This window comes from Rattus norvegicus, chromosome 15 (genome assembly GCF_036323735.1).
Source record: "Rattus norvegicus strain BN/NHsdMcwi chromosome 15, GRCr8, whole genome shotgun sequence".
Classification (NCBI taxonomy): domain Eukaryota; kingdom Metazoa; phylum Chordata; class Mammalia; order Rodentia; family Muridae; genus Rattus; species Rattus norvegicus.
The window spans coordinates 38,712,137-38,737,836 of record NC_086033.1 but is presented as its reverse complement, the minus strand read 5'-3'; the positions used below and the strand labels follow the sequence as shown (position 1 = coordinate 38,737,836).

The 25,700-nt window shown below is 46.0% G+C and overlaps 1 long non-coding RNA gene across 7 annotated transcripts; it reads left to right on the top strand.

Moving 5' to 3' along the window:
- The first annotated feature begins 5,028 nt into the window (after positions 1 to 5,028).
- Positions 5,029 to 23,862, top strand: LOC102553536 (uncharacterized). 7 transcript variants are annotated; one of them, XR_005493994.2, is made up of 6 exons: positions 11,010 to 16,022; positions 16,862 to 17,012; positions 18,281 to 18,359; positions 19,884 to 19,955; positions 20,065 to 20,277; positions 23,348 to 23,862. It is a non-coding gene; the product is annotated as an uncharacterized LOC102553536 (long non-coding RNA). The 7 variants fall into 7 exon arrangements; XR_005493995.2 differs by having other exon boundaries at positions 11,008 to 16,029; positions 19,884 to 20,277; XR_005493992.2 differs by having other exon boundaries at positions 11,011 to 16,022; positions 19,884 to 20,277.
- The last annotated feature ends 1,838 nt before the right edge of the window (positions 23,863 to 25,700 follow it).

The following is a 25,700-nucleotide window of genomic DNA, read 5'->3' as shown; positions in this document are numbered from 1 at the left end:
TTAAAATGTAGACTAGGAGTAAAATGACCAGAGTAGGGAGGAAGGCAGTGTCCAGAAGAATGGATCACCCAAGTATAGCAGGGGGCAGGCATAAGAAACATGGAGGAGAGAGGCTTCTGAAAAATCACTGTGGTTCTCCGCAAACCAGACACAAGCTGTTGGGAAATCCCTCTCCTCTTCGAATTGAACCCTAGCCCCAAGTACTGTGGAAATGTGCCACGTTATATCAAATAGCTGATTTCTTAATAAGCTAATTCATCTCTTTCCTCACTGTAGCGCTCTCTTCCTTCCATTCACCATCTGTCCTCCTGAGCACGTAGTCATGGAACCCAGCCAAGACGTTCACAGGTTCTCAGTGGGAAGCATGTGTATGAGGCTTCATTGCCAGTGGTACAGCTCCATGGCCCAGAGCCAATCAAGACGCCTCGCCTGTCCTCTTTTCTCCAAGTGTAAGCATTTGTGACTTGCAGAGACACAGAAATAGACTTTTGAAGGGAACGGTGCCATGCCGTCTTAAAGGACGATGTGCATGAAGCTGGTGGCTTTGTGACTTTCTGTTGGAAAGACCTAGGGCTCCATGTTTCTACTTGGAGGTTCAAGTTCTGGAATATAGTTACAACCATGAAGGAAAAACATTTTGGCTATAGGAGCTTGCTTCAGACCCAAATCTCCATTTAAAGCAAGAGACTATTTTTGTCCACTTGCAGTAAGTAACATTTTTTTTTATCTGCTGGGAAAATAGCCAAGAGGAAATCAAAGCCGGGAATCATTTCTGGGAGGCACAGATGAGTTCTGAGATCTTTACTGAGCATGAGATAGAACTGTGAGACCCTTTATATTTTCACTCCCTTTCTCTCTCGATGGCTTTAGCTGTGCTCTTGCATTTGGTAGACATGATGGTTAATCTTCATGTCTGATTTGATGAGATTTAGAATCCTCATGGAAACACACCTCTGGGTATGTCCGTGAGAGTTTCCTGAGAGGTCCGACTGAGGAGACCCACTCCAACTGTAGACGGCACCCATAATGGGGCGGGGTCCAGAACTGAATAAAATCGAGCAGGTGAACTGAGCACCAGGATCTCTCTCTCTCTCTCTCTCTCTCTCTCTCTCTCTCTCTCTCTCTCTCTCTCTCTCTCTCTCTCTCTGCTTCTGTCTGCAGACACAATTTCTACCACAGAATCTCCCCAAAATGATGGACTTTAGCCTCTCCGTGAGCCCAAATTAACCCTTCCTCCCCAGGGTTGCTTCTTGTCAGCTACTTGGCCTTAACAACAAGAAAAGTAGCTCATCTAGGAATGCTACTAGTTTTAGCCTTGAGTTTTAGCCTTTTCAAATTCCCCCACAGTGGCAGGGCTGAGAAGTAGCCTCCTCTTGCCTGTAGTTTGTTTTCTGTTGCTCTGGTTATCTGCTGTTAACCACAATAATAATAATAATAATAATAATAATAATAATAATAATAATAATAATAATAATTCTGGAAAATTCCAGGGCTAAATAATCCACCAGTTTTAAGTGACACCACTTTGGGTTGCATGATTCAATCAATCCGTCCATCCACTCGGGAGGGAAGTCATCAATTTATCCAGTCTAACCACAGTACATACATTACCTGCCTACTGTGGTGTGCTGTCGTCATGCTCAGTCTTCCACAGTCAATAGCTGATGTTCAAGAACTCCTGTGGAATATATTAATGCTACCCCATCACTCAGTTCACCCCACTGTCTCAAACTGTACTGTTCTACTACATATCATCACCCTAGAAGGCTGGGGAGAGTATAATGAGGTATTTTGAAGGAAAAAAAGAATCACACCACTTACTACAAAAAAATCTTTATAAATATTCTGTTTTATTTTGATGTGTTCTCTTTTAAACATTTGTTTTATTTTTACCTCTTTGGAGGTGGAGGCTGCAGGACAGACAGAGAATGTGCAGTGAGCTGTGAGCACAAGTGCTGGATGAGGGTAGTGGAAGGCATTGGATCCCCTGGAACTGGAGCTACCACCCAGTGATAGTGAATGTGAACTGCCCAGAGTGGGTGCTAGGAATTCTAGCCTTATTCTTTTCATGTACAAATTGTAAGTTAAATTTTATCACAGGTGTACTTGTATAGAACAAAACACAGTCGAGAAATCTCCCTCTCAGGAAAGGACATTGTAGTGGTTTGAATATGCTAGGCCCAGAGAGGAGTGGCACTATTAGGAGGTGTGGTCTTATTGGAGGAAGTGTAGTGGGAGGTGGGAGGAGCATGTATGTGTGTGCATTTTGGGAGGGTGTGTGTGTGTGTGTGTGTGTGTGTGTGTGTGTGTGTGTTATGTGGGCACACATGCAACCTTGCTGGCCCCTCACTGTCAGGATAATACTTGAACATAAGAACTGTGTTAGCCATTTGTGTTGAATTCAGCAGAGCTTTTTCAGGCTTGTGGTGTCCTCTCTAAGGACTTGGATTCTGGAAATTCAACAGCTACCAAAGCTACTCAAGCCCGTGGCTTCCAAACTCATAATGTCATACCCCAGATTAAGGAAACACAGGAGAGGAGTAAGCAAAGCAAGTGTGGATTTATGAAGGAAAAGTGGGAAACGGTCCTGAGTATAAGGGGCTTCAAGGGATTCCCAGCCTTGTGTCCTGTGTGGGTCTCATGGTAGGAAGTGGTTGGCGACTGGAGTGATCTTCAGTGTCACTGGTCATTTCTTTAGTGCATTATGAGCCAACCCTGTCAGAAGTCCACATCCCTTGCCGACTGGAGAGTTATTTGCCTATTCCAGGAAGGAGTCATGAGTGCCACATAAGTAGCTCATGACCTGCTATCAGCCTGCCCTCACTGTCTCAATATTCCAGCAGTGGGTCTAGTGACTGAAATGGCCAGGTGTCACACACCGTGTGGAGAGGCCAGAAAGGCCTCCCAGGCAGGAGAAGACACACAACGTGAGGTTTCCAAACCCTATTCGGGCCACCGTGCACTTTAAGATGTATGTGTTGTTTGTTTCTGGGATTTTCTATTTAATATTTTAGAGGCTAAGGTAATTCTTTCCCTTACCATCGTAAACGCCAAGGGCTTGATGGCCATGGTCTTCGCCTTCACTTACTTCCACAAAAGAATTCACTTTGCCGATCAGGTTTTGTTGTGTGTTTTAGTCTCTCTCTGAGTTGTTTAGAAAGCAATATAAAGGTTTTAATGTTTGGCTCCCTTTGGCAACATATGTTCAGTTCTTTGAAAAGGGTGCTTATTTTTTAATACAATGTTAGAGTCGATTGTACCTGTATCCAAGCCCTTGGGAAGCAGAAGCAACAGAATCAAGGGCAGTCTAGGCTACATGGGATGCTGTTTAAAAGCAAGAACAAAAATGTCAATGAGAAACTCCTCAAAATAAAATGGTGTCTCATGGTTGCTTGCAAGCAAGTGTTTTAACTGCATAATCTAGCATTTTAAATATGAATAATTTGAAAAGCGTGAGTTCCTGATCATATAATTCTGAGAAACGTGAATAACTTTGTAAGCACAAATCTGCGCTTCCAGAGGATCTGCTGTTTTGTTACTACTGCTGCCCTGTCTTTCCAGCAACAGTTGTGGCTGCCATCTCCCCACGCACTCACCGGCTTAGCACTTCAAAGGAGTGCATAGGAAGCTCTTATGTGCATCTTCTAATGTGGTCCTCCCAGGCTCTCTGTGAAGCAGGTACTATAAGTGGCTCACATGTGCATCTTCTAATGCAGTCCCCCTGCTACTGTGAAGCGGTGCTATAGGCTCACATGTGCATCTTCTAATGTGGTCCCCCCAGGCTCTCTGTAAGCAGGTAATATAGTCTCACATGTGCATCTTCTACTGTGCTCCTCCCATGTTCTCTGTGAAGCAGGTGTTATTTGAAATGCAGGAAGAGAAAGAAATGTATATGAGACAAATAGCAGAAGCCTGGCTGAGATTGGAAACTGTGCCCTGAGGCTAGCAGATGGCTCAGCTGGTTAAAGCACTCGCTGCCAAGTCAAGCCTGATGACCCGGGTGGTGTCACAGGGACCCACATGTTGGAAAGAGAGGACAGATTTCTACACATTGTTCTCTCAATTCTAATTGTACCGGCATGGTACACACATAGCCACACACCTACAACCACCCCAGCCCAACTAATAAAACATTTAAAAGCAAATTTAAATAGAAGAAAGTGTAATAACTTTTTCCAACAAAACAAAACAAAACAAAACCCCTTTGTCCTCCTTTGAGTTTTCTTCCATGACGGCATGTGGGGTTATAGGGAAGGCTCTGCTCAGATTCTCCAGGTGGGAGATCTGCTTCTGCCCATTTACCACCCAGTAACCTCGGATCAGTTCCATAACCTATGGGGCTCAGGCGTCTCACCTGCGAGATGGAAACAGTGCCTCTATCACAGTCCTCGGAAGGTTAAAGGGACCGAAGGCACAGGGCATGCTGGCCTAGAAGCACCTTCCTTGAGCCTGCCTGTGGGCATATCTATGTGACGATGTCCTTCGTGATTCTAGACATCGAGTTTCCTTCTTCCCTGTGGTCCTGACGGCAGTGGCGTGGGGTCTTCTCCTGCACAAATGGAGCAGCTTCCATTACTACAGGTTCCTATTTCTGTGGCGCTCGGATGCTCTGAAACTTGACTCCTCCTCAGAGAAAGGACAACAGTGACTTACATTCCCACTTCAGCCTTCCCACAAAAAAAAAAAAAAAAAAAAAAAAAAAAAAAAAAAAAAAAAAAATCAAATCTGGTAAGACAGAATGCTAACGCACTTCAAAGCTCCCGTTACATAATTCAAAGGGAGTTTAGAAGCTTGCTTTATTTATCTTAAATTATTCACAGCATAAGTCTTTAAAATATTTAAACTCCAATACCGTCAAAGGAGAATGCTGATGGAGTGTCTTCTCCGGAGAAAGCAGCCATAAGGACTCGTGGGCCAACGCAAGCATCGAGGGTGCTCCCCCATGCTCCACTTTCTGGACCAAGGAATGCTTTCCTTTAGGGATCAAGTTTTTGCCGAATGAGATTAATTTTTTTTTTAAATGTTGCTCCTGAGGAGGAGCCTTTAGCAGGACATACGAAGATGTGAGGAAGTGGAAATGTCCTTCCTTCCATAGCTAATGAAACCACTCATTAGCAGAACACCGGGGTGCTACTAGCGAGACACTCGTGCAGCTGGCACTCATTCTGAGGAGGATGATTCATTACCATGGTTACTGGTGCTGGAAATATTACCTTCCGCAATCAGCATGCGCACTGATCCTTTAAGAGAGTGTAAAAATCAGAGCACTGTAAACAATTAGTGAAAATCGTCAGCTGCTCTGGGCTGAGCTTACACAATGCTACCCTCAGGGCATAAAAGCAGAGGGAGGAGACTGAACCGGTGCATTTTCCAGAGGTAAGACTAGAGCACAGGCTCTGCTCCCTGCCCCACCCGCCCACCCCCAAGCTTGTGATAAGGAATTTGGTAGACCAACACCTGCCTGCCTGATTAGTGATTTTCTGAGCACCTTCTGCTTTGCCAAGGGCACAGTCAGTGCACAGACAGCTTTGCAAGCGGTCTTGGTAAATGACTGCCCATCATGCTGAAATGTTGCTAAAGTCCAGTGCGGTTCCTTGGAAACAAGGTAGGATAAAGAACTTTAGGAAATAATCCAAAGGTGCCTCAGGGTTGGAGTGCTTGCCTGGCCACAGACTTGATCCCAACCACACAGAGGAGGGAAACAAGAAGATGGATCCCCATTCCAGGGAAAAAGTAAACATTAGAAAAGAAGTGAGAGGAAAGGAAGTGAAGAGGAAGGGGTAGGGGCCTGGGAGAAGTGGGGATGTTGGGAAGACAGCACGGGGAGGAAGAAAGGGAGGAAGGGAAAAGGAATAGATTTGTTGTCGGTTTGGTTTGCTTGTTTGGTGGCTTTCTGAGATGGGGTTTAGGGTTTCTCCGTGTAGCCCTGACTGTCCGGAAACTCAGGATCCACCTGCCTCTGCCTCCCAGGGCTGGGACTAAAGACACTGCTTAAGAAACTAGTTTTAAGGAAGGGAAACTTGTTCCGAGCATGCAGGTTTTGATTTCCACTGTTCTGGATTATTTCCCAGCGTTGGGAACAGGAAAACAGATCTCTGGGAAATCTTCGAGGGTGAGGGAATCACTCCTGTTTATTTTCAGCTCTACAGCAAGAATATTAGCACCTTCCGGCGCTCCCTGCTATATTACAAACTCAACAGGCCCCTTCGTTCACAACCTCTCCTGTGTAAGCCACCCTCGTGTGAACACACTCTGGAGGGAAGCCTCCCCTCTGCAGCACAGTTCTCCACGAACATCATCGCTGTGCTGGATGTCAACTTGACACAAGCTAAACTCATCTGATAGGAGGAACCCTCAATTAAGAAAATGCCTCCAAAATATCCATGGGTAGAGCATTTTCTTAATTAATGATTGGTGGGGGCGGGCCCTGACCACTGTGGTTGGGGCCAACCCTGGGCTGTGGTCCTGGGTTCTATAAGAAAGCAGGCTGAGCAAGCCAGTAGGCAGCACCATTCCATGGCCTCTGCATCAGCTCTACCTCCAGGTTCCTGCCCTGTGTGAGTTCCTGTCCTAATTCCCTTCTGTGAAGAACAGGGATAGGGAAGTGCAAGCCAAATAACTGTCCTTCCCAAACACTTTCTGGTCCTGGTGTTTCACTGCAGTAATAGGAACCCTAAGTCAGCCAGGGGCTCCAAACAAGAGCACAGCAGGGGTTAGCACCTCTGATTACAGCATGGTGGTTTGTGTCTTGCAGAGAGCTCATAAGGCCAAAGCGAATTCTCTAGATCTCACACTCATCACGGGGGTGCTTTTTGCTTGTTTGTTTTTCTTTCATCATCATCATCACCATCACCACCATTACTACCACCATCATCATCATCTTGAGACAAGGCCTCATTCAGTAGCCTAGACTGGCCTGGAGCCATCATATCACCCACTGTGGCCTCACACTTGCAGCAATCTTCGCTCTTCAGACTCCTGACTCCTGAGATTACAGATGTGAGGTACCCTATCTGACTAATGTGATTAAGCACATATTCTTTTGAGAATAGTAGCTTACCCACACTTTATTCACTCTCAGGATGAGGGCAAGCAGAGCCAACTTGATAAATATGTACCTCTGCACGTCCCCATAAACAAACCCATAAAGGTATAATCTCCACTCGCAAGGAGGAGAATGCTCGTAATAGAGTTTTCTAATATCTACAGTTTACACACACACACACACACACACACACACACACCAACAGAAAGACTCTCTTCTCTCTTTCCTTGCAGTACAAAGAGTTGCTGATTAAACTTTGATTCTCCCTTCTCAGAGTGCAGTCACCAGTCTCTGGGAAGGTGCTTACAGTGTGTTATACTCCTCGATGGCACACAGATGCTTGCTCTTGGCTCTTCAACTTGCCTCTCCTGCCTCATGGTCTGCCTGGTGTGAGGGATGGGTGTCACTTTCTGTTCCCAACCCAGATCTTGAGTCTCCAGTCCAGATTGGAGACAGCCCTTTACACCCACTTTTTTGAACTTTAGTAGCTGAGAATGATGACACCCCTCCAGGCCCTTCAGATCATGATATTTTACCATGGACTTTTCCTTGGTGCCAGTGGTTGACACAGAAATACAAATGGTCCCTAATTCACTGAGGTCCAACCTACGGTTCTTTGTACGCTGGTGGGAAGAAATACTTGCTCAGTCACAATCACACCGATTCTTAAAAACCCTGTTTCTACGTATTTACTCTGTGTGTGGGCACATGCATTTCATGATACACTCGTGAAGGTCAGAGGACAGCATTTGGGGTTCAGCTCTCTCTTCCACCATGCGAGTTCCAGGGACTGAACTCAGACCATCTGGTTGGCAGCAAGCACCTTTACCCACTTGGCCCATGTGTTTGGAATTTTGAATGTGGTTCTTTTCCTGAGTGGTCTGATCCTGTCTTGATGCCAGGCAGCGGCCACGGCTCCCAGCCAGCCCCACATCCACAAGAACGGAGCTGCTATGCTACTGAGCTAGGAGGTTGTGTAGGGTTTGAAAACTCAGTGCAATTTTGACTTGTGATATGTTCAACCTGCAGCGGGTTTGAGGGACAGAGCCCCTCTGTAAGTTAAGGAGAGTCTCTCAGACCCTGTTCAGCACAAGCATAGCAGGAAAGCCATGGACAGAGTGTATCATGAAGCTTCGCTCAGGAGCTCCCAAGGAGATTTTATCTGAAGTGATAGATACAGCAGTCATGTGCCATGGCTTTGTCTCTTCTGAAGAATCCCATACCCTCCTGAGAACAGACCTTAGGCTATAACGTGCCTGCTCAGACACCAGAGGAATCCCGGGGAGCCTTACAAGATCCAGAGAGCTCATTTCTCCTAGGGCCTGGCTGTGGAAGGGTAGGAAGACTTTACAGATCCTCATTGTGCCCCTCCACGTGACAGCCCATGTCCATTGAAGAACCCCGAGGACAGACAGACAGCCTGAGGACAGACAGACAGCCTGTCCAGACTGGCTCTTCTTCCTTCATGGGGACTGAGATAGAGTAGAAGCACTTGCTTGTCAGTCCACTCCAGGTAGACTCTGAGCCCACCCCTGCGGCTAATGTCTTTCTGAGATATGGAAAAATGCTTCAATTCCCTGAGCTTTGGTGCTGGCAGAGGGAATCACCTACCCAGCATTAAGAGAGGAAGCGGTTCACTTGGATAGACGCTGAAAGTTACAGTCTGCCTTCCAGGAACACCCTGCTTCCTGGCCAGCTAGCTAGAGGTGGGGAGTCCTGCCATGTACTCCCAATACCACATCTTCCCCATCATTGATTACAGACAGCACCCTCTAGGTCTGTGAGTCACAGCATCCTTCCTCTCAAGTTACCTCTTGTTGGGGAATCCAGTAGCAGAGATGAGATGGGTCAGGTGATGAGGGTTCATGAATATTTTACTCAGGGTTTCAAGAGGAGTCATTGGGAAAGACTCACAGCACCCAACATGGAGAAGAAGCAGTGGACTCTATCATTAGACGCCTTAGTTCTTCCAGGGTTTCCTCACCATAATCAACATCTTGTCTTCTGCTTTCCTTGCAATAGAAAATGTAAAGATCTCACTGGATGCCCTGAGAAATATCCAGTCCCTACCCTCAGCTTTGTGTCCTGCACAAACTTCAGCTGAGGATGTATAGTCAACTTGGACCTAAAGCCTTTCAGTTTGTTCTGACCACATCTCTGGTACTTTCCTCAAAGTATCAAAAGATAAGACCCCCATGTAAGAAGTACCCAGTCCCTCTCATTTCTAGACCTCTAGGGCCTGATCTGTTCAGTCCCCTATATATAATACTTCTGGTCTGTAACAGATGGCTGGTATTTCTACCCCATCATGCCTTGGGAAGAGTTTAACAGGGATTTTGGAAGTGTAGGGTCAACAGCTTCCATCTGCTATCGGAAGTGAACCAAAGCATGCAGCCTTGGCATCCTGGGAGCAATTAAACAAGAAGCCTAGCTTCCTGGCAGAATAAAACGCTCTACCAGACTCCTTCCCCACCTAAGTGGGTGTGTATGTGGCTCTGGTCCCATCTGGATACTAGGGCACATGCAACTCCTCTAGATGTGATAGTAAAAGGCTTTATCCACCAATGCCCTGAGTCTGTGTGTTGGACAACGGGCAGGTTACCTACTCTATCTGGGCTTCAGTTTTACCTTCTATAAAGCAGGCTCTAGTGATTTGAATAAGAATAGTTCCCATAGTGGGCTGAATACAGCTCATACAGTCAAATGCTTAGTCTCTAGTTAGTGGAACAATTTAGGAAGATTAGGAGGTGTGGCCTTTTAGAGGAGGTGTGTCACTAGGAATGAAGTTTGAGGTTTCAAAAGCCTATGCCAGACCCAGTCTCAATCTTTCTGTGCCTCCTGCTCATGGATCAGATATAAACTCTCAGCTTCTGCTCCAGCCAATGCCATGACTGCCACCATCCTTCCCTCCATGATGGCCGTGGACTCACCTCCTGAAACTGTAAGCAATCCCACAAGTAAATGCTTTCTTTTAAAAGTTGCCTTGACCGTGGTATCTCCTCACAGTAGTAGAACAGTGGCTGGTACACACGCATATTTCCTCAGTGTGCGATGGTGGAGACCCAGAACCTGACATCACAGAGGGGTGCTCTCCTCCTGCTCAGTCTTGACCAGCTGAGTGTGGGCTTCCAGTCTCCGCCTGATCGGCTTCATTCGGGAAGAAGGCCACACGTCTTTCTCAGAAGCTGGCTCCCCTGCTACTTGAATGCATACTCCTCTTCCCTCCTCGGATCACAAAATCACCACTGTTTTTCTCAGATAAGAGAAACCAAGACAGTGGTCATCAACTTCAGTGATTTTGCCTCCAACCCCTCAAGGGAGACTTGGGGATGTCTTACAGCGGTACTAATTGACAGAGGCCAAGGAAGCTGCTGAACATCCCAGAGTGGCCAGGACAGACCCTCAGGGCAAGGGATCCTCACCTCAAGATGGTGATAGAGCTGAGGTAGAAAGCCTCCAACTAAATCTAGTGTGTCTTTGAGTTTCATCTGCATCTCAAATGTATATGCTCATGGATAAACAGTATAATTTTATTAATGGGGAAAGAGATTCTGGGAGGCCACCCTGTGAAAAGTCTCCTGAAGGACAAAATGTGTGGGATGGGGGCAGGGATGCTAGTTTTTATCAAGTGAGTGAGTTCTGAGATCATTTTCCATTTGCTTAGTGGTTGACTGTCTTTGTGTCTGTCTGTTTGCAGTTCTGGGAGGGAACTCAGGGGCATGGGTACACTAGAAAAGCAGTTTACCACTGAGCTATATTCCTAGTAGTGATGGTTTGAATATACTCCACCCAGGGAGTGGCACTAGGAGGTGTGGCCTTGTTGGAGTGGGTGTGGCCTTGTTGGAGTGGGTGTGGCCTTGTTGGAGTGGGTGTGGCCTTGTTGGAGTGGGTGTGGCCTTGTTGGAGTGGGTGTGGCCTTGTTGGAGTGGGTGTGGCCTTGTTGGAGTGGGTGTGGCCTTGTTGGAGTGGGTGTGGCCTTGTTGGAATGGGTGTGGCCTTGTTGGAGTGGGTGTGTCACTGTGGGCGTGGGCTTTAAGACCCTCACCCTAGCTGCCTGAAAGTCAGTATTCTAATAGCAGCCTCCAGATCAAGAAGTAGAACTCCTAGCTCCTCCTGCACTGTGCCTGCCTGAATGCTGCCATGTTCCTGCCTTGATGATAATGGGCTGAAACTCTGAACCTGTAAGCCAGCCCTAATTAAATGTTGTCCTTTATAAGACTTGCCTTGGTCATGGTGTCTGTTCACAGTAGTAAAACCCTAACTAAGACACTAGTCCTGGATTTTTTTTTTTCTGCTTTCTCTTTTCTTTTCTTTCATTCTTTTTCTTTCTTTTGGGAGGCGGGGAGGATATCTCTGTGTAGCTTCTACATCCACTGGGGTTATAGGTGTGCCCCACTCAGCTGGAAGGCCCTCTTGTATCTTAAATCTTATAACACGATTTGGGCAGTTAGACAAATGAGCACATGGAGCTGATAGTTTAAAACAAGAGGCCAGTACCTGCAGGCCCACTGACCTCCTGTTTCTGCTCTCCAGCTAGGCCATCTGCCCACTCCCAGTATGCTTTGAAAATGCATGACATGAAACCGTACCAAAAGAGATTGGCCTTTGGAAGGTAGGAAAATCCATCCATCTGAAACTGATTTAAGTAGAGTTTTTAAGTTCATTTAGTTCTTCTTCGTTGTTCAATAAGCCAGAAAATGGCAGTGATAGCCATGAGTAAAATTAGAGCAGCCAAGGGAAAAAACGTTAATTTTACTCATTATTTTCTTTAAACATGTTTTATAAGAATCTATTTTAATCTGTCAGGTCATTAAATATAGTTAAATCAATTTGTGTATAAACAGAGGCTAAGTAGATCACGGGAGAAAGGCACTAAAATACCTCCTACATTTTAGGGCATGTAGCTTTCTTAACAACAAAGAGAAATTACATTTATAATGAAGTGAAGTTGTGATTAAAATGAAGTGGGAAAAGACTCCAACACAGAACACAAAAGGTTCTTAAAAGTCCTATTCATTCAAAGCCATTGAGAGACTTAGATCCCAAAATACCACTAAAGGGCCAATCACTCCCCACAATTCTTAGCTGAGCATGTGGGATACAATAAACGCTGTTAGTCACTGTCAGCAGAGGGGATCATTTACATATGATTTACATACAATCTTTTAGCAGGCAGATTAAGGCATTCACAAGTCTAATCTTTTTTCTAAAAGGGGATCCACTGACAAGTGGATTGTTTGCATTATGTCAGACTTACATCAGCTCTTGCCCCTGCCTCTAACCACTGAATATTAGCAAGCTAATAGATTGTCCTTTTGAACTGTATATTAATATTCTGATCAGGAAAAGGAGGCATGACAATATTTGATTTTGATCACTGCTCTTTGCATTGGTCAGCGAGTAGAGGGCTGAGTCTGGTTCTCCCCTGGAAAAAGTCGATGTTAAGAAACTGTAAAGCACATTATGTATGAAAGGGAAACATGCCCTGTATGAATTAGTGTCAGTGTAGAGCTCGCTAATGGACATAATCTATTTGATGAGCTTATCTTACTCCATATATTCTTGCTATGATCATCTACTTATGTACTCGCTGATTCATTTATTCTGACTCCTGCAAATGATTTTGGAAGGCACTCGTGCACATCCAATATATTAGCTTAGAGGCAAGTACTTTTAGAGGCAATCTCTTGTGCTTGTAGGGAATGGAAAAGAGAGACGCTGCCCCTTTAGATGACTGGTAATGTGCCTGCAGAGTTGTATTTGTTTCAAATAAGACCCCCAGAAAAACTGTAACGAGTGAGCTGCTAGCAACATCGATACATCTGTATCTTTCGACCATGTTGGAATTCACAGAATAACAATAAATCACAGTACATTGATTCTTTTCCCCCAGCTTTCACTCACCAAGTGTTCATTACTCCCTTAGAACTTATAGCCTTGGTACAAACACAAGTTCTCACACCCCAATTGCTAATACCAACTCTCAATCACAGATTGAGCTTCCCAATCCAAAGGTGCACAGCAGCTAAGGAAGGGTTAAAGCATCCTCACAATTCAAGGGGGTTGATACATAATATATCCTGCATTGGACTGTGACTGAGGTCAAAGCGTAGACTGGATTTGTCTTGCTCACCTGGGTGAGTCTCAAAATCATGTACGAAGAGGGAATTGGAATGTGGTTGTATATATGGAGTACTCAACTGGGGAACGTTTGCTTACACCCACAGGTTGCTGACAGATACAAACTTTTTTTTTCTTTTTTTCGGAGCTGGGGACCGAACCCAGGGCCTTGCGCTTTCTAGGCAAGCGCTCTACCGCTGAGCTAAATCCCCAACCCCAGATACAAACTTTTAAAGGACAAAATTACAACCATTCTAGCTGTGTGGATCTCAATGGCTTTGGTTTGTGATTCTAGAACTGGGCAGCCCTCAGAACACAAACAGGGCTGGGAAGCTGCTTTGGACTTGTTGGTTTGAAGGCGATTGTAAACAGAAGGCAGACATAAGAAAAGGCTGCCTTTCAGAATGCATGCAAACGCTGGCTTAAGGAATGTAAGTCAACAGGTTGCGTTTTGTTACTTCGACTCATAATTGACTCCATCTCTGCACTCAGAGGGTGTGTCCTCAGATGCTGGTCCACCTGCCTCCTGGAGACTCTGCTGGCCTGTCGCTCCAGGCTTGGGGCTCCCTCCGACTCAAATGCAGGTTTGCAGAGATAACTGGGGTTTTCCACAACAAAAGCTGAGGCTGGTGGCAGAGACAAATCGGGAACCAAGGGACTGATTATTAAGGACATCAGAAGGGAGCAACATAAAATTAAAACTCAGTGGATTTGGGGCAGATCACGTGCCAGCTCCCACAGAGTTCCTTTCAAAAACCACTCTGCTGTATGTGATTAATACGAACACACTGGATCCAAGAATGCTCTGGACTCAGTCTCCGTACAAGGCCCCTGCTCGGGCCTGGGCCACCTTAAGTGATCTTTCCAAGCCACACTACCCGCCTTTGGGGTCCTTTTACCTGTGTGGGAAGATGCAGACAGTGTCTGCTCTGCTCTATACAGGTTTGGGAACCCCTGTTGGAACTCCCCTTCCAGCTAGGCCTTCTAAGGGCAGTGGGTTTATTTCTACTATAGTTCCTACTTCCTCCACTCACACACCCGGCAGGTTACTAATTGCTTTCAGAAATAAAAATTCAGAGGTCTCAAAAAAATGTGCCGATTACCGATTAACTCAACCATGTGTTCGTGCCATCTACTCACAAGGTCCTTATCAGAGTCCTGTAGGAATATTTAAGCATTCCTTCTTCTAGGTCTTTATAGGGCCTTTTCAAACTCTGTGTAGCACCCTAAGTCCTCCCACGCACACCAAGAACCTAGACACCCCTTGTTCCAATGCTGGTAGCTCACATTATCCCCTTGCTGACCGACCCTGCATCTTCTTTCCCGTTCTAGGGAAATGGTTTGAATTTGGCCCCAGCACAGAGCTTAGAGATGGAACCTGTGACAAGGCCTTGAGATTTAGCTTCAGGAAATCCCAACTCTTGATTGCATAATTATAATATAAGAGAATCATAACAATATGTTGTAACGAAGTTTAATGACAGCGTATGAATTATGTCTGAAATGTCCCATTTGATATTGTCAGACCATGGTTGACCGTGAACTGAAGCTTTGAAAAGCAACGCTAAGGGCGAAGAGCGATTGCTTTTACTTGATCTTTAGAGGCCGAGTTAGCTATGGCCAAGCCAAAGATCTGAGAGCCAAAGCCAATCCAACAGGAAATGGGGGCGGGGCCAGCTCCTGAAGCATCATTGCAACCCAGGGCACTGTGCTGAGGCTTATGTTAATGCAGTAGGAAGATCAAGCAAGCTCTCGGAGCCTCATTTCTACTGTGCACCCGTTTGGCACTGTGCCAAACTGCCCTGGCCTCTGACTTAAACTGCAGACAGCAGTGACTTCCCGTCCCAGCTCCTTTGACTAGCTTTCTCCGTTTGCAAAGGGCCCGGACCACTCTCCAATCAGCCTGGGTCTTCCTAGGGTCCTTCTCTGTGCCATCTCACCCGCCCTCTGTGCTCACCTTCATCAGGTGGCCTGCCTCCCGCTCCCCAGGAACCAGGTCCCCAGCTTCCCCCGTCCCACCTACCCACACCTGCCACAACAACTGAGTTGTCACAAAAGATGTCCCTCCTCTTGGCAGAGATCTCCCCGCCTCTGCTCCGGATCCTGCATCCGGGCCCTCCCCTTGAACTTGGCCTTGTCAATCACCCACTCTCTTCCTTTTAACTTCAGGTTTCTCAGCTCAGTGGTCTCTTTATCTTCAAAGTATCGACTTAGGAGGGGAGGAAGGGAAAGGAGGAGAGATGGAAGGGAAGACGTTCCTTCTTCCAGAAGACCGGCCCTCCATCCTTTTCCTTCCCACGGTTTACAGCACCCTCTGAGCTTGTCCGTTCTCATCATCCACCCAACTTCCCAGGCTTCTGCAATTAGGATTCTGCCCCGTTGTTTTTTCCGGATCTGCCAAGTTGCAGTAGCCTACTTTCAGCTTCGCTCTTCTTTCACAGTCAGCCTTGCTGATTTCTCCTCCTCAGCATGGCCTGGCAGGCAGCCCCTCCCGGATCTCACTACTCCAGCCCAGTGGCTCTTCCTTGGCTCTCTGTCCCTCGAGCCTTTGTCAGTTCACAAAGCCTGTTGACATGCTGGCAAAATCCACCGTTGGTTTCCCTAGAAACAGCCACTTCGTATGGTGCCGGTCCAGATCCTCAGCAACAGACGGCAGCAACCCGAGAAGACAGGCAGTTTGCAGAAGTACTAAGCAGGGTGGGATTGTCAGAAATTCAACAGCTGAACTGGCCTGAATCTGCGTAAGGAGAAAGCTTCCAGATCAGAACCTACCATCCAGTTGTTGACAGAGAAAAGCTGTCCCTCCTGGAGTTTGTGCTAGCGACCTGTGGACCAATCTCCCACATCACCTCTACCAGTGAGAGGTTTCCTGATTTTATTAAGTAGCCATCTACCTAAACCGTCCTTAATCTCACCTTAAGGCATAGCTTCAACACCACCCCACCCCACCCCACCCCACCCCTATCCCTGAACTCCCCCTCCTACCCCCCACCCCACCTTTCTAACTTCTGTTAGCTCTTGCCTCGATGTGGTCAAATTTCCAGTCATGCACAATTTACAGGAAGAAAGATTAGTTGGGGCTCACGGTTTCAGGGGTTTCTCTTTTTCAGTTTGTGACTGCAGGAGTTCGCAGTGGACGCTGTTCACGTTACAGTAGACAAGAAAGCAAGGCGGGAGGTAGTCAGAAATAATGTACCCCAGGGTCCCACCCCAAAGTGCTCTCCTCACTAAGTTTTCAGAACTTCCAAAGTAATGTCACCAATCAGTGATCAGACTGCTGAGCAGAAGCCTGGGATGGGATACACATTTCCAATTTAAGCCCTCACACTTTTTGCCCTTTAAAGAGTTTTAAACACCAATCGACTATGTAGCTACATGTGTGGTGTCTTGGTTGCCTTATTCTGACAAACACAACCTAAGGGAGGAAGGGTTTATTTTTGGGTTCCAGTTCTTGGGTACAGTTCATCATGACTGGGAAATCCTGGCCACAGGAGTATGAGAGAGCGGGTCACAGTGTGCCCACAGTTATACTGCAGAGAACACCTCTGCCGCTCAGTCAGTCTTCTCCTTTTGGGGTGACCTAGGGAATGGTGCTGCCCACTGCTAGGTTGTGTCTTCCCATCTCATTTAACCCAGTCAGCACAATTTCCCACAAAACCAGAGGCTCACCTAATCTAGATAATCCCTCCCTCACAGGTATGCCTGGAGGTGTGTTTCCTGGGTGATTTCAGATCCTGTCAGGTTGGCAATCAACAGAAACCATCACGTTTACAGACAAAATTCAGAAACCAAAGCTCAAGAACCAAGTTTCATGTGCTAATATCTCAAGAGCTTCAGAAAGTCTTATGTGAGTACCGGAAAGCACACTTTAGATCATTTTTTCTTTCTCTCTTTTTAAAAAAAGATTCCATTTTATGGGTATCGTATGGATATTTGTGTCTGCATGTATGTCTGTGCACCAGGTGTGTCCCTTGGAAGCCAAAAATGTGCATGGGACCCCATGCGACTGGAGTTATAAATGATTGTGAGCCACCCTGTATGCGCTTGGAAAGAAACCCAAGCCCTCTGGAAGAGCAGCCAGTGCTTTTAACCTCTGAGCATCTCTTCAGCCCTGAGACCACTTTCAACAAGAAATTATTCATTGGTTCAAACAGGCAGGAAAATCCAATAGTGCCAGCTTAGGTGGCTGTGACCCAGAGCAAGAGTGTGAGTGACCACTGGCCTCCGACCTCTGTGTCATTGTGGGCATTGACCCTGACCCTAGCTCTCTGGAAGCCAGTCTTCCCCTATCAGCCTTTGGATGGAGATGTAGAACTCTCAGCTCCTTCTGCACCAGGTCTGCCTGGATGCTGCCATGCTCCTGCCTTGATGACAATGAACCTATAAACCAGCCCCAATCACATGTTGACCTTATAAGACTTTCCTTGGACATGGTGCCTGCTCATAGCAGTAAAACCCTAACTAAGACACACACCCCTGTCCCGCTTACCTATTTGACCTCCATGTCAGACTCCTGCTGCTACAAGAGATGACAGATAGCAATTCCTAGTTCTATGACTGACAGTATAGCAACCCCAGCAAACATAGGCCCTTCTTCTAAATACTCCTTGCAAAAGTCGCAGAGGGAAGTCTGCCTGGACCAGTGTCTCAAGTGGATTGGTTGGGTTACTCAATGGAGATTCTCAATGCAATCCAGATGCTGGCAAAAGATGTCTGGCACTGTTGCCATCTCCTGTCTACAGTAAGCTTTATTTTTCAGAGGCAGAAGGTGAGCACTCTGAAACACAGTAAAAGGTTTGTACAGCAAACACACAAACCACTTACAGTCATCAACAGCTGTGTCAAACAGCAGGTACTACGCACAGTTCTGGGCACTGCTTGTGGTGGGCAGCTTGGTGAGTGTGTGCACCGTCCTCGCTACATGCACTTTGCCATCGTGTTCTAAGGGCTACAACAATGGGGCCTTTCTCATTACACTATAATCTTATAATGAGTCCTCTGTCACATGGCTGGTCATTTTTTATTTTTTAAAAAGTAACTGTGTTGTGGCCTGTGACGGACATGTGGTTTAGCAAGCAGTGTTACATGATCTTTACATTGTGTCATGTAATTTAGGCACAATAAGATGCCAGAGAGACGTTGTGGCTAACACCTATAATCCCAGCACTTGGAAGACTGAGGCAGGAGGATTGTGGTGAGTTAGAGGTCTGGACTATAGGGTGACTCTGTCTCAAAACAAAGCAAAACCCCAAAATGAAGATCAAACTAGAAAGTTCCTGGGAAGAATTTAATGCAGACCACCTATAAGCTTTGGGGTAGATCTGTGAGCATGTTTCTGGCTGCCCTGAGAGGTTGGCCCCTCTGGAGCTACCATTTCTATAGTTCCTTTCTCTAGCTCTGCTCAGGGTGAGGCCCATCAAAGAGAAAACATGTTCACACAAATGGGTGATGAAATATTGAAAACCACTTTGCAAACCTTTCAAACATTAATAACAGTCGAAGTGAGGTTTAAAGAATCAATTGGTTCTTCCCTCTCCTTCTTCATGGATGTGCTGATGGTGAGGGTAAACGGTTATTAATTCAGTTGGGCTCTTTAGTGCTGAACTTTTTGCAGTGGAGATGTTCTACTCTTCACTTCTCAGATGTTTCAGAGCACTGGCCCACATTGCAGAAGCAGAGCTTGGAGTGAGGCCCCCTTACCTCGGACAGCACAGCCAAGCAGCCTTCCTCCACTTCAGTGCTGGCTGCAAAGATCCCCTATTTAGATGTTTCCAACTCAGATTCCACCAGCAGCCCACCTCCCTGTTCAAAAGGCAGGGGGCTAGAGGCAGAAGAAGGTTTTCAAGTGCTGTGGCACCCTGCTTGCCCTCCTAGCCCTGCAGGCAGACTTAGGTGCCACCCCCAGCCCTACAAGCAGACCTAGGCGCCCCCTCAGCCCTACAGGCAGACCTAGACACCACTCCCCAGCCCTACAGGCAGACCTAGACACCACTCCCCAGCCCTACAGGCAGACCTAGGCGCCCCACCCCCAGCCCTGCAGGCAGACTTAGGCGCCACCCCCTAGGCGCCCCCCCAGCCCTATAAGCAGACCAGGCACCCCCCGCAAGCCCTGCAGGCAGACCTAGGCGGCCCCCTAGCCCTGCAGGCAGACTTAGGCCCCCCCAGCCCTATAGGCAGACTTAGGCTCCCCCCAGCCCTGAAGCCAGACTTAGGTTCCCCCCAGTCCTGCAGGCAGACTTAAGTCCCCCAACCCCAGCCCTGCAGGAAGACCCAGGTGGTCCCTTTCCAACCCATTAGGCAGACCTAATGGGTTTGTCCCCTCTTGGTACCCTTTGTACCTCTGGGTACCCTGGATGGATTTGGCTTAGGTAGACCTCTAGCCCAGATGCTGGGCTGCCACTTCTGTAGTCAGTTCCTGAAAGCACACCTTTGAGGAATCTCCAGTTAAAGCTGTAAATAAGGGGTGGAGAGATAGCTCAGCAGTTGTTGACCAACCGGGAGGAAGACCCATAGGTCCTCTTGTGTTTCCTATGGGCCCATCATTGGACCCCAGGACACATCGCACGCGGTTCATCACTGCCTGTGATCCCAGGCATCCGCCGCACACACGTGATGCACATGCATACAATCAGGCACACACATGCATACATATAAAAAAGAATGCATAAATCTTTTTTTAAAAAAATATATAAATAGAAATTGAAATTTTTTTCCAAAGGTACAGAGAAATCCAGCCCCACAATGCAATCAGGAAACGAGTACAGCTATACAGCAGTTGGACACGCAAGCTGTGAGAAAATGATATCTATTTTTATGTGCCTATTTCATTACTGTCTATGGGTCTGATAAAGTTAAGCTTTTCTGTGTTTTTAAATGCTGTGATTGAACCCTGGCATCAGTATTAGGACTCTGATCAGCTTGGCTGCAAGTTCGGGGCCTCTCAGACCCTCCACTCAGGTTTGAAAATTCGCCAGAATGACTAAGAGGAGCTCCGAGGGAACTACATATGCTACTGCAGTTCTAAAAATGGACACATGCCAGGGCAGCCCCTCTCAGGAAGGAAGGCCACATAACCCCAGGACACTGGAGTGCTCTCCAACTCCGAAGCTCAGGTGAGGAGCCTTAGCATTCAGAGATTTTACAGGGATTTTGGTAGACGGGCACAGGGAATTAAGACCCCTACCACCATGTACTTTGTGGTAGTTCACTTGTCATTACAATAACAGATCAATTTATGATGAGAAGAGGTTTTAGTCCATGATTGGATGGCCCCATTGCCTTTGGGCCTGTGGGGAGGTGTCTCATCTTGGTGACAGAGCATGGCTGAGGAACCTCCATGAGGTTCCAAGAGACAGAGGAGGAGTCTAGTCCCAGCACCCCCAAAGGCATGCCTCCTAGTGACCTCATATCTTTCCACTATGCCCTGTTGAGCAAAGGCTCCACTGCTGTAGCGTCATGGCTGAGCCCATGCCCAATACAGGGGCCTTTGGCTGACACTGAACTTCCCTTCCCTGGACTCTGGAGGTCAAAACGTCAAGCTGAGGACACTTGGTTCAAAGCCCAACCTTGTAATCAGACAGTCAGCCTTTCTGGCATAACCAGCACAGATTCTCCTGAGAGGTTCCAAAGCCTTACAGGCTCCCTCTCAGAAAGCAGGAACAAAGACCAGACAAATACATTATTCTTCAAAAATCCCTAAGAGCATAAATTTATGAACATAAGACAGAAAGGTGAATAAAGTAATAATGCTAATGTGAAACAAAGCAATCAATTAAAATATGCCAGTTCTTGAGCTGGAGTCACTACAAACCTTTTGTCATCATTTAAACTTCTGCAGGCTGAGGTCTGGAGAGATGGTTCAGTGGTTAAGAGCACTGACTGCTCTTCCAGAGGTCCTGAGTTCAATTCCCAGCAATCACATGGTGGCTCACAACCATCTGTAATGGGATCCAGTGCCCTCTTCTGGTGTGTCTGAAGACAACTACAGTGTACTCATATACATAAAATAAATAAACAAATCTTTTATACATATATATATATATTTAATTTATATGAGTTCACTGGAACTGTCCTCAGACACACCAGAAGAGGGTATCAGATCCCATTACAGATGGTTGAGAGCCACCATGTGGTTGCTGAGAATTGAACACAGGACCTCTGGGAGAACAGTCAATGCTCTTAACCTCTGAGTCATCTCTTCAGCCCAATAGTTTTTAAAAAGATAATTTTAAAAAAGAGATCTATAGGCTGGCAAATGCTACTATCAGAAGTTCAGTTTGTGCTTGAGCCAAACACTGGGCTTATACTCGCTGGTAAATAGGGCTGTACATCCACTATTTAAAAAGCAGAAACCCCCTTGGAATGCATAAAAAGGCACATAAAGGTGGGCTTAGTCAACACACTGGGCCTCTGGCATATCTGAGAGGCTGGGAAAGCAGGATGTAATACCAGGCTTCTAAAATGCAGTCCCATGGGCCAGATCAGGAGCTGGAACCTTGTTAAAAACACATCACCATCTGGAAAAAGTGTACAAGACTTGGGGCTGTGAGAAATTGGGGTCTTCTGGGAAATACTGAGGTGCCAGCAGCTGGCAGAGAAAGATGACAAGACGGTCGTTATACGCCTGCCTGACAACTTGGGAAGGCAGGGTGCCCAGCATGCTGACCACTTGCTTGTAAGTGAGACGTATGTAAAATAGCCATGCATCCGTTCCTGTTTCTTTATGTTCATGCCCTGGGAAGTGTTCAACCCTATAGGAAAAAGTAGAGCATGGTTTCCCGAAGCAGGGGCTTGAACTAAATTTAAGTTGTTCTGTCTAACCACATAGTATATGTAAATAACTACCTTTTCCCACCCAAGCCTTTGTTCTCCACATGTGGGAAAGTATTATCATTAAACTTGTAACTAATGGAGCTAGGAAGATAGTAATGTGCTGGCCTTATGAACATGAGGACCTTAGCTCAATCCTCAGAACCCACATCTTAAAAAGAAACAAAGAAAAAGGAGAGAAAAGCAAAGCTAGGCATGGTGGTCTGCACTTGGCAGATCCCTGGGGCTCACCGGCTCGCTGTTCTGTCCTGCTCGGTGAACCCTAGACCTGGGAGACAACCATCTCAGAACAAACAACACAAAGGTAGAAAGTGCCTGAGGAGCAACACCCAAGGTCGTCCTCCAGGCTCTATACATGTCCACTCTCGCATACATGTGCACCCACGCGTGCAAACATGCACACACACCCGCTGTGTTGAAGGCATGCAGTCTTCTAGATCGCACACTTCACAGTTCTCTGCCTCCAAAATTAGGTGCATCCTACAATTCTAATGAACAGCATTTTTCCTTTCTTTGTGATATTTGACATAATGGGGCAGCCTTTCAGGTCTAGACGAAACACAAGCAACTGCTGTTTGAAAAGAATGGTAGGCGACAAAGCACTTAAAGTTTAGAGCAACTTATTGTCCTGAGAACTTGTGGATGTCAGAGCACAGGAAGAACAAAATATCAGACTTGTGGAGTTGCTAAGATCAGACTTCAGGCAGTGAACCAGCTGCTGTACCACACAGTTTCCCTACTGTTGCTCTAAGGCAAGTTCTAATAGGGCTTTAAAAAATGTTTTTTAAAAAAAGGTCATCTTTACATTTCTGGATTAGCCTGATCTGATCACGATGGAGTGTTAGCTTACAGATGGGTCAGTCCCATTTTTCCTTTCCTTTTTAAATGTGTGTGTGTGTGTGTGTGTGTGTGTGTGTGTGTGTGTGTGTGTGTGTGTATTTGCCTGTGCAAGCAGGAATAATCACTCCTGTTCTTGTGAGTGAGTGGGGGTCCCCAGGCCTGCCACAGAGCATGTATGGAGGTCAGAGAATAACTTTGGGTGTCAGCCCTAACCTTCCACTTGGAGATTCTTGTTTACCAGGTCATATACCAGAGTAAGTGGCTCTCTAGCCTCCAGGCATTCCTGTCTCCACCTCCTATTGCCCCTTGGGAGCACTGGGATTATAGACATGTACCGTCTTGTCCAGCTTTATATGTGCTTGTGTGCCAGTGTGTGCATTTAGAATTTTTAATCTAAGCTTATTTTAAAATCCATGTGCCTAGCTATGGCCAAATTCCATTATACTTCCTCTCCCTAGAACAATCTCATTCTGAATTTTATATCTTTTTTTCTTTAAAATTTTTTTCTTTCAGGGCTGGTTGACATGTGAGCTCACGGATTGTGGCAGCATACCCAGGGCCTGCCTGCAAGGGTCTGTACCAGATAGTAAGCAGCAGAAGTGAGCATCTCTAACCAGAAGCTATCTCCAACTGATAGCCATTCACAAGTGAACAATTACCTTTCTCCAATGGCCTCGATGCGTATATTGAGCCATGCCCAGCAATAAATGGGCAACACCAGTTGAATCAATGGTAGAAGACTTTCCCTCTTGGAGTGTTTTGTTCTGCCATTTTTTTGTCTTACTGGTCTCTTTTGCTTGTCTATGGTTTCTGATTTTGTGGACTTTATGGATTTTGTTTGCTGTTGTGTGTTTCTTATATTATGTCTCTCTTATATTTTTTGTTTGTTTGCCTGTTTATCTTCTAAAGAGGGAGAGAGAAAGGGTGGGGAGGATCTGGGAGGAGTTGGGAAAGGGCAAAGAGTGATCAGAATGCATTGTATGAAGAAGACATTTTCACAATTAAAAATAATTTTTGGTAAAATTTCAGATACTGGCTTATTTTTATTTTATGGGTGTTTTGCCTGCATGTTTATCCATGTACCTTGTGCACGCCTGTGTCTTCAGAGCTGGAAGAAGGAATCAGATTCTCTGGGGTTGGAGTCACGGATGATAATGAGCTGTCCTGTGGCTGCTAAGAATGAAACTAAAGGCCTCTGGAAAGCAGTACTCATAACCACTGAGCTGTCTTTCCAGCCTTGCCTTTGTCTTGTTGTTAGATGTTTTACAAAAGAACTAATGTTTGCCTTTTTAAACTAAAGTATCTGTTTTCTTTTATTATTATCAGATGTTATAAAAAGTACTCCGTTACACTTGAAGAAATTTTATTTATGTGTATGTTTGTATGCCTAGATGTATGTACACCAGCACACGTTGGTACCTCCAGAGGCCTGAAGCGTGTCTTGAGTCTGTCAGAGCTTCAGTTATATGCAGTTGTGGATTGCCTGGTATGGAGGCTAGGAATGCACCCAGGTCCTCTACAACAGGGAAGGAAGAGCTTCTGACCACTGGGCCACCTCTCCAGCCCCTTCACAGTATTCCTTACTTACATGCCTATAGGTTCACTCTGTTATTCTTCTAGGTGCTCTACCAGGCTGGCATGGAATTCTGGTGATCCTCCTGCCTCAGATTCCTGAGAGCTGGGTTGACAAATGTGGGTTACTGGACCCAGCCTGAGTGCTTGAGCATACACTTCTGTCCTAGGAGGCTGCTCACCATGAAACACTCTCTCTCTCTCTCTCTCTCTCTCTCTCTCTCTCTCTCTGAATTTTATATTTTTTCTTTAAAAATATTTTCTTTCAGGGCTGATTGACATGTGAGCTCACAGACTCAGAGAGAGAGAAAGGGAGAGAGAGAGAGAGAGAGAGAGAGAGAGAGAGAGAGAGAGAGAGAGAGAGATCGGATATTTTGTTGCAATAACAGAAATCAGATAGATGGATTTGCACTGTTTACCTCCCTGCTCTTTTCAGCACTTCAGGGAAAGTCTAATCTTGGCATCTCTGAACTTTAGCTTCCTCACTGCCTTGTTGAAGGAGCATGTCTATCAAATTATTTCCACGAAGCGATGGGAATGGAAGACAGTGGGCTGAGAGGAAAGGGAGGGGCATAAGCAAGGGAGATGATGTTTATGAACTCTGTCCACTGCCATTGCTTTCCGGTGGTATATTTACAGTGAGTAATCGTGTCCTCCTTTGAAATGATTCCCGCATCATGTTCTGCAGATAAACATTAACGTTTCTTGTCGTTTAAGAAAGTCATAAACACCCACAGCATAACCAAACCTGTTTAAGGGAGATGTGCTTCAAAGCAGCACATGACCTGCCATTCTTACTTTTCAACACAAAATGCATCAGCTTCACTATTCTTCACACAGCTTTCTGTGAATTTGACTCTGTAATATACGGGAACTGAAAAGCTACCGCCAAACACTAAGTAAACAGAAAACAAGCTGGAGAGATATCTGTGACCTTATTTTGACAGTTACCTAAGAGTCGTACAGATTAGCTGATCTCACAGGGGATTATAGGCAGGGAGGGTTCCCCAGCAAAGACTCTGGAACCAGGACAGAGGATAACAGGCACATTTTTCAAAAGGCAGCTGCCTAAGGCAAACAATTTTCAGTTGTTTACAGTGTGGGAAGAAACATGGGCTTCCCATTGGTTTCCATCTCACTTACACACATTACATACACACACACACACACATACACACATATACACACACATACATACACACACATACATACATGCACACACACATACACATACATACACATACTACACATATACACACACATACATACACACACATACACACAGACATACATG